We start from the raw sequence: 9,230 nt of genomic DNA, 5'->3' as shown, positions 1-9,230 counted from the left end.
TCGAGGCCCTTTCTTTTACCTTACTAGACTAGTCATCCCAGTGAGGAACGATCCTTTGGTTTTATATTTCTTCAAAAATCGTCAATGAGTATAGAATCTCTCCTTGGTAATTGACCAAGGCTTTTTTCTTATATTATGAATGCCTTCTTTTTTTTTTTTTTTTTTTGAAGAAAAACAAAAAAAAATTAATAATCAAGATCAGAATCCTTACATAAGCTGCTAACGAGCCAATGAGGAACAGTAGAAGAAAAATAGTTAGCATTGGAAAGAGCATGTCTTGCCATAACATGAGCAGCTCCATTCGCTAATCTAGGAACATATGTCACTTTGTAATCTTGACATTGAGATAATAATTCACGGCACTCCTGAATAACAACACCAAATTCCATTAGATCACATTTATCGGAGTTTACACTATCACCAACCGCCTTAGCATCCACTTCAAAGGAGACATTTGAATGACCGGGTGAAAAAACCCAAGCCAGACCCTGTTGTTGAAATACCTTTCCACATAATTTTGATTTGACAAAATTGTTTAAATATAAATTATAACACATATCCTAAACACACTAAGTTTAAATGCTTTGATTTATTCTACTAATGTGTTTGTTCAATGTTGAGTATAAATGTTATAAGTCATAAGGATTGGAAGGCCCAAGCCCAATACGGAAACCAAGGCCCAAGTCAAACAACTCAGTACACTCGGCCCGCGTATGTCAAGACGCTGCCGTTTTTGTTCAAAACGCAACTCAGCAATCGGAAGGATCTAGAAGACCTTCGGGAACAACTTCAAGATGAAGCTGCTGAGTAGTCTCGACAAAGCGTACAAGACAGCAGCTGGCAAAGGAAAACTTCCAGACAAAGTGTTTCCTCTTTTGGCAAAGTTCAGATGACACAGTATGCTGTCCAGTTGACTTTACCATAAAAGGAGAGACCATCTGCTGTGCTGACCGAGGACAGAAGATACACGATTATGATTGGCCGAGAGCTCTGTGCAAGTCAGGATGACAACGACATATAGCCGTTTCCCTCCAATGGTTATTTCGAAATTCAAAATGACCGAATGACCAGACGTCTCTATAAATAGTGCCATCACAAGCTTCACAATACACAGAACTTGATCAAGCCATTACGCTGACCAAATCTCTACAAGTTCTGCAAGCAAGAAGCAAAGCAAATTTCTTACACTACATTTTCATATTTGTGTAAAAGTCTAGAGTGATTGTAAATCGTCTAAAGTGTCTTAGCACATCTTTGTATTAGGACAAAAACACTTATCATTTCTAGAAATAGAAAGGAGAGGCTGAGTACTCGGTTTTAAGTACTCAGCGGAGAGATTAGGATTGAGTAGAAGTATAGAGGAAGGTACTCTTGTCATACTCAATTGCTGATATTGTAAAAGGTTTGAGGCTCTACCTTTAAAGAGCTCAGTAGAGGATTCAAAATCTCGAAAGTGTTCCGGGGACAGGACGTAGGCTTAGAAGAAGCCGAACCTGGATAAATCTGCTGAGTGAAGTATTTCTAAACCTTAACTCCTAATTTATATTGCTTGCTTTAAATAATCAAAACTGACCAAGTAAAGAGGTCAAGTTGAGTTGTGCGCGTTGAACGTCTGAGTTCAGGAATAGACTCCAAGCGTTATCTCCTGACTCAAGCTGAGGAACTGACCTAGTCACCTGTTGACTAAGCCAGTATCTTGCTGTTTACTCAGCGCCGCTGTTCAAACCTTTTTCTTTAGAGAAAGAAGTCTGCCTAAATTGCGAAAAAAGTTTAAACAGTTCCTAACCCCCCCTTGGAACTATACTTGCAACTAAACAAGGGACCAACAAGTGGTATCAGAGCCTAAAAGCTCACTTTAAAAGGTCTAACAACCTTGAGTTGATCCCTACCATGGGCGAAAACAGCACTCGGTTTCTCCCTGTAAACCAAACAACTCAAATACTGCCTGAGGGGCTGTCCATTACTAGGCCTCCCCTATTCTTCGGGTCAAACTATACCTTCTGGAAGAATAGGATGAAAAACTTCATTCAGGCTACAAACATGAGTGCCTGGCTATCTATAGTCCAAGGGCCGTTTGTACCTGTTGAGGTTGTGGCTGGCCAAACAGTTATAAAAGCTGAGGCCAAATGGACAGAGGATGATCTTAAGAAGCTTCAAAACCATGCTTCGGCTATCAATATGCTTCACTGTGCGCTCGATGCTGCAGAATATAACAAAATCTCAGGTTGTGAGTCGGCACAGGAGATCTGGAAGAAGCTGGAAGTCACCTACGAGGGAACAAACAAAGTAAAAGAATCCAAGGTGAATCAGCAGATGAGACTGTACGAGCTGTTCGAGATGAACAATGATGAGGGCATTTCAGACATGAACGCAAGGTTCACCAACATCATTAATGAGCTCAAGAGACTTGGGAAAATCTTCACTGAGGAAGAACAAGTCAAAAAGATACTCAGGAGTCTTCCAAAAGACTGGCAAGCAAAGAAGACAGCAGTTGAGGAAGCTCATGATTTAACCACCTACAAATATGACGAACTCATCGGTTCATTGCTGACCCATGAGATATCCATGAAAAACTTTGAGGTGAAGGAAAAATCTGATGACAAAAAGCAGAAGTCACTTGTCATGAAGGCTGACTCCACTGACAGGAGTTCAACTGATGATGAGGAGATGGCCATGTTCACAAGAAAGATGAAGAGGCTGTTCAGGAAGAACGACAAATATTCTAAAAAGCCTTACAAAAAGTTTGATAAGTATAAGGCTGACTCAAGCGACAGCAAATACAGAAAGGACAGCTCAAAGCCCATTACATGCTTTGAGTGCCATCAAGCTGGCCATATTAAGTCAAACTGCCCCACGCTGAGGAAAGACAAGAAGAGTGGGAAGAAGGCAATGGTGGCTACTTGGAGTGACAGTGATGAATCTTCATCAACAGAAACTGAGGCCACCGAGTCAGCGAAGATATGCTTTATGGCTGACGAACTTGCTGAGCCATGCGTCTCTGAGCATGCTGACCTATCCATCGCATCAGATGATGAAGAGCAATCAAATGAGGTAATTTCTCTTCCCCAGCTCAGAAACGATATGGTTAATGCCCTGAGTGATCTCTATACACTTGTTAAGAAGTGTAATAAAAAGGTTAGAGCACTCAGCAGGCGCTGTGACGAAGTGGAAGAGGTCAAACTGAGTGACCTCAGATACCTTCTTCAGGACAACTCGACTCTGCATGATAATATGAAGATCATGCATGAGTATGTGTCTGAAGTCCAGACAGTTTCAAAGAAACTGAGGAAGGACGTCACAACCATCCAGAACCAACTAAAGGTTCCTAAGAAAAATAACATTCCTCTGAGAACTCAGTACCAAGGTACTCAGCAGAGATGGAATCCCCAGCGAAAAGTCCAGTGTGACTTTTGTGGGAAGTTAGGACACACTACTAAAGTGTGCTGGCACGCTCAGCACTGGGGTGCTGACAAGTCAGTAAAAAAACCCTAAACAGAAGGTCAGTTGTGACTTCTGTGGAAAGAATGGCCATACTGTCCATGTATGTCGCCATAAAATAAAATATGATGCTATACCTGTTGCACCTAACAAGTCAGGACCCAAAAAGAATTGGGTACCTAAAAGTAACTAGTTACAATGCAGGTAAGCCTGAGATGTGCCGAGAAGTCAAAGATGTGGTATATTGACAGCGCATGCTCAAGGCATATGACGGGTGATGAAACTCAGTTCATCACGTTTGAACGTAAACGAGGAGGGAGTGTAAGTTTTGGAGACAACAAGAAGGGTAAGATAGTAGGCTCAGGAACCATCGGAGGTAATCCTACTATTGAATCTGTCTCCCTAGTCAGCGGACTCAAATATAACTTACTCAGTGTAGCTCAGCTATGTGACAATGGGAGAAAAGTTATATTTGATGCTACTGGATGTAAAATATACGAGGGTAAAACTAATGAGTTAATTTTAACTGCCCCTCGGATAGATAATGTCTTTATGCTAGACTTAGAGAAAAAGTTTTCAAAAACTATGTGCTTAGTAACAAAGGAAGAAAATTCCTGGCTATGGCACAGGAGACTTGGTCATGTAAGCATGGACCTCCTGGCCAAACTAGCAAGAAAGCAATTGGTTGAGGGACTGCCTGAACTTAAATTCCAAAAAGATCAATTATGCCACGCTTTCCAAGCTGGAAAACAAACCAAACAATCTTTTCACAGTAAAAACATTGTCTCAACTAAACGTCCGTTAGAATTACTACACTTGGATCTCTTTGGTCCAGTCCAGCCGCTGAGTCTGGGTGGAAGAAGATTTTCCTTGGTCATTGTAGATGATTTCTCTCGGTATACGTGGGTTATCTTGCTGACCAGCAAGGATGAGACCTTTGAGACATTTTCAAATTTGGTTAGAAAAATTGAAAATGAAAAAGACCTAAAATTAGCTCATATCCGTAGTGATAACGGTGGAGAATTCAAAAACCAAAAGTTTGTTGAATTCTGTGAAGCCAGCGGCATTGACCACAATTTTTCTGCTCCTAGAACACCTCAGCAAAATGGGGTTGTAGAAAGGAAGAACAGAACTCTGGTTGAAATAGCCAGGACAATGCTGGATGAGCATAGGCTTCCAAAGTATTTTTGGGGAGAGGCTGTTAACACAGCATGCTACATTCTTAATTGGATACTTTCGTGCCTTTGGCTGTAGATGTTTTATTTTAAATACCAAAGATAGCTTAGCAAAGTTTGATTCAAAAGCTGATGAAGCTATCTTTCTGGGCTACTCAACAAACAGCAAAGCATACAGAGTTTTTAATAAGCGAACTCAAGTTTTAGAAGAGTCAATACATGTAGAGTTCGATGAAACTGACCCTGCAGGTAGATACCAACCGCTGACCGAAGATGATCCAAACTCAGTAACCATCGCTGACTCAGAACCAGCTACTGAGTCATTCACGAAAAGGCTGACCAAGAGTAAGAGTGAACCTAAGATTACTTTTACTGACCCATCTACTTCTGCAGAGATTGTTGAAACAGGAACAGCACAAGACATGAATCTACCCAAAGAAATAAGGATTCCTAGAGGGCACTCTGAAAGTGCAATCCTTGATTCTGCTGGGAATACCCTGATGACGAGGAATCAACTCAGGAAGTACCTCAGCAATGTTGCTTTCGTCTCAGTACAAGAACCGAAGAATTTCGCTGAAGCTGAGTACGATGAATTCTGGATGAACGCAATGCAAGAGGAGCTCGATCAATTTCGAAGAAATGATGTATGGGAGTTAGTGCCTCATCCAAAGAGTCAAAAGACCATCGGAACAAGATGGGTCTTCAGGAACAAGATGGATGAACAAGGAAACGTAGTCAGGAACAAAGCAAGGCTTGTAGCTCGGGGCTACAGTCAGCAAGAAGCAAACAAATGCAGACTGAGTTTGAAATGTCTATGATGGGAGAACTCAACTTCTTCCTCGGTCTTCAAATTAAACAAGGAAACAATGGCATCTTCATCAGTCAAGCAAAATATGCCAAGGAGATCTTAAAGAAATATGACTTGGAAAATTGCAAGCCAATATCCACTCCTATGGGCACTGACACTGTCCTCTGCGCTGATGAGAATGGTAAGTCAGTAGACAGCAAGTTATATCGAGGTATGATAGGCTCTCTACTTTACTTAACAGCCAGTAGACCGGACATTCAGTTTTCAGTATGCTACTGTGCTAGATATCAATCTAACCCTAAGGAATCTCATTACATTGCTGTAAAAAGAATCCTTAGATACTTGCAAAGCTCAGTGAATGCAGGTTTGTGGTATCCAAATACTCATGATTTTACACTTATCGGATACACTGACGCTGACTATGGACGAGATAAGCTGGAACGTAAAAGCACCTCTGGAGGATGCCACTTTTTAGGAAGCTGTCTTGTCTCCTGGTTCAGCAAAAAGCAGGCGTCAGTAGCCTTGTCCACCACTGAAGCTGAGTACATTGCTGCTGGTCACTGTGTTGCTCAAGTCCTGTGGATCAAGCAACAACTTGAAGATTATGGTGTTCAAACGAAGACAATTGAGGTCAAATGTGACAACAAAAGTGCAATTGATCTGTCCAAGAACCCAATACAACACAGCAGAATGAAGCATGTCAGCATCCGACATCACTTCATTAGAGACTATGTACTCAAGGGTGAGATTAAGCTGACCTTTGTCCCAACGGACGAACAGCTTGCGGATATCTTCACGAAGCCACTGGCACGTGAGCAGTTTAGCATACTGAGAGAAGCAATTGGTATGTTTAATCCTCTTCAGTAAATTCCTGTGCTAAATGAATATTGAATGCTGAGTGAATTACATGCTGAATGATTTATTGTTTGCTGAGTATCTCATTGAAACTGACTGAATATACAATACTGAGTAAACTTGCACACTGAGTAAATTAGTTTAGAACTTGAACTTAAAATCATCCTTAAATAATGCAATAACCACTCAGAATATCAAACGCTTGACATTCTAAATACTGAGTGATTAATGTGTTAGCATAAATGCCAAGCACGCGTATAACCTAAGATGACGTATTCGCCGTAATGTGTCATAAATGCCAGGATCCTTGTCGGTACATGATCCCAAGGAAAAACTGACACATGGATTTGGTTAAAATCCACACCGTTCAACTTGTCTATAAATTATGGGCATTTCCCCATTTTTTACTCTTTACGCTTAACAAATTCTTAAGGCTAAGAAATTACTCAAATTTCTCTCTCTCAAATACCTCTATTCTCTCCATCTTAAAAGAATGACTAAGCTATCCTTCAACGTCTCCGGTGCCGGCCACCAAAAGTCCAGCTCCGATGAACCTTCACGAAACCCTTCTACACCGAGCAAGGGTAAAACTGGCCAAACCTCTGGCCAAGGGAAAGCTGTTAAGATCAGGACCTACTCAAAGGTCTTCGACAATGTACGTGAATGGAAGGTAGAACCCTCCAGATGGGTTTCGGAGCACTTTGTACAGAACGAACAGCCATTTGCTGAGTGGATTTCCAAGAATGAATGGACTGGGCTGTTCTCGGTCAGGGATGAGACATATCCTGACCTAGTGAGGGAATTTTACCACAACCTCAAGGTTGCCAGTGACTCCGCCGACTACCTGAGCACTGAAGTAAAAGGGAAAACCATCTTCATCAACCCTCTGTACATAGGAAATCTCCTCCAGCTCAAAACTGAGGGAGTAAAGCTGAGAAAGTCAGGAGATCAGGACAAGACCGACTACGTCCATACCTTCTGCAAACCTGAGGGTCACTCAGGAGAGATCTCAGCATCTTCGATGGGACAGCATCAGAAGATGGCTCACTACCTGCTGAGCTATTTCATTTACCCAAAGTTCAACTGCACTACATCAGCAACCAACTTTGAACAGTGCTTCATATGGCACATGCTGACGTACACCCCCATCAACATGCCAGTTTTCTTAGTTGCTGGGTTCCTACGCAGCACGGGTACAATGAGGTTGGGATCAATCATCACCAGGATCCTCATCGACCACAAGATTGACCTCGAAGGTGAGGAATCTTTCAGAGGAACCGAAATCACAGCTGCCTCGCTAAGGGCACTTAAATTTGGACAGCCCTTGAAGAAAGGAAAAGCTGCTGCTGCTGCTGGCCAAGCTGATCAGACTGAGGAGACTATTGCTGAGCCTAAGAAAGGGCGAAGAACTAAGGCCCCAGTTTCTCGCAAGAGAAAATCTGCTGAGGCACCTAATGTTGTGTCTCCAGCAAAGAGGCAGAGGTCAGCTGGAAAGTCAGCTGAGAAGAGAAGCAGGCAAGATGAGCCTGACACTGAGGAAGTTGCTGGGCTACCTCAGAAGAAGCAGAAGTCTTCAACACTGGCACCTCTCGACGTCATGCCGACAGATTTTATTGTACCGGGTGATTCTCATTTCACTCAATGCCAAGGTACTGATGCTGAGGAACCTGAGGTCCAGTTAGATGACCACTTCATCTCCCAAGTTGAGGAAGAACTTGATGGAGATAATACTGAAGAAGAAGAAGAAGACGATGAAACCAGCGGTCAGGATGACGCTGAGGAGTCTGAAGAGTATGACAGTGAAATTGAAGCTGAGGACGCTAACACTGGGTTAGCTGGTGGAGCTGTGCAGACTGACACTGAGTTAGCTGCTGGAATTGAGCAAGTGGATCAAGCTGACCAGACCCATACTAAGGAAAAAGAACCTACTCACTCAGAAGAACCTGCTCATCATACCTCTCCACCACGTAGAAGGCGAAAGCTGGTTAAGGCCAGTGAGAAAATGGTCAGTGAACCCCCTTTGCAATCACCATCTATTCCTGAACTTTTCCTCTCCAAGACAACAAAGGATCCTTCTACCGTCCAATTAAAAATTTTCAAACGGCCCTCAACTTCCTCTACTACAACGCCATTGGAAAAACAAGCCTCTGTTTCTTCTCAACAGGAATATGCCGAGCATCATACTTCCACTACTTCAACCAGTCAGGTTGAACCGACCACTGCTCATGTTGTCTCCTCAAGCATGGTGCTGACTCCCCATCCTTCTGCCGTCAGCACAGACAGTGTTCGAGTTAACACCTCTACAACCAATCTCTCTGCCGATCACACAACAATTCCTCCATCTCAAGTGCAGATTGAGCAAACTCATCATGCCACTGACCAGGGTACTCCTTTCACACCCTTCTCTTCTGGTCATACGGATGTACATAGGGATGCCACTGAGTCCGGCAAGAAGCTCATCGACTCAGTGTAAGCTCTCATCCAAGATCTTCAACAGTCTGCTTCACCTGCTGCTGGATCCTCATTCCCAGAGACAACTCAGCTCTCCCAAGTCACTCTACTTCTTAACGAAGTCAAGGGACTCAAGGACCTGCTGAATGTCGTCTTATCATTTCAAGCCCAGCAAGCAAAGCAAGACTCACTTGCCAAGTTGGCAGAGATTCAACTGTCCACAATTCAACATCTGAACTCGCTACATCAGCAAGTCCAGAAGTTATCTGCTGTGAACACTGACTACGCCACTTCCTCAGAACTGAAGATGCTTTTTGCTCAGCTGCATACTGAGCAACTCAAGACAAATGAGCAAATGGTGTCCTATAGTCAGTGCTCAGTTGAGCAAATCAGTGAGGCTGTCAGGCTACTTAACCTGAACAAGCAAGAAATGGATACTGACGCGTTGAAGCAGAATGAATTGCTGTCCCTCGCACAACAATCCTTCAACCATATCCGTCATA

Source organism: Euphorbia lathyris, chromosome 3, assembly GCF_963576675.1.
Source record: "Euphorbia lathyris chromosome 3, ddEupLath1.1, whole genome shotgun sequence".
NCBI lineage: Eukaryota > Viridiplantae > Streptophyta > Magnoliopsida > Malpighiales > Euphorbiaceae > Euphorbia > Euphorbia lathyris.
Note: the sequence above shows the minus strand (reverse complement) of the source record.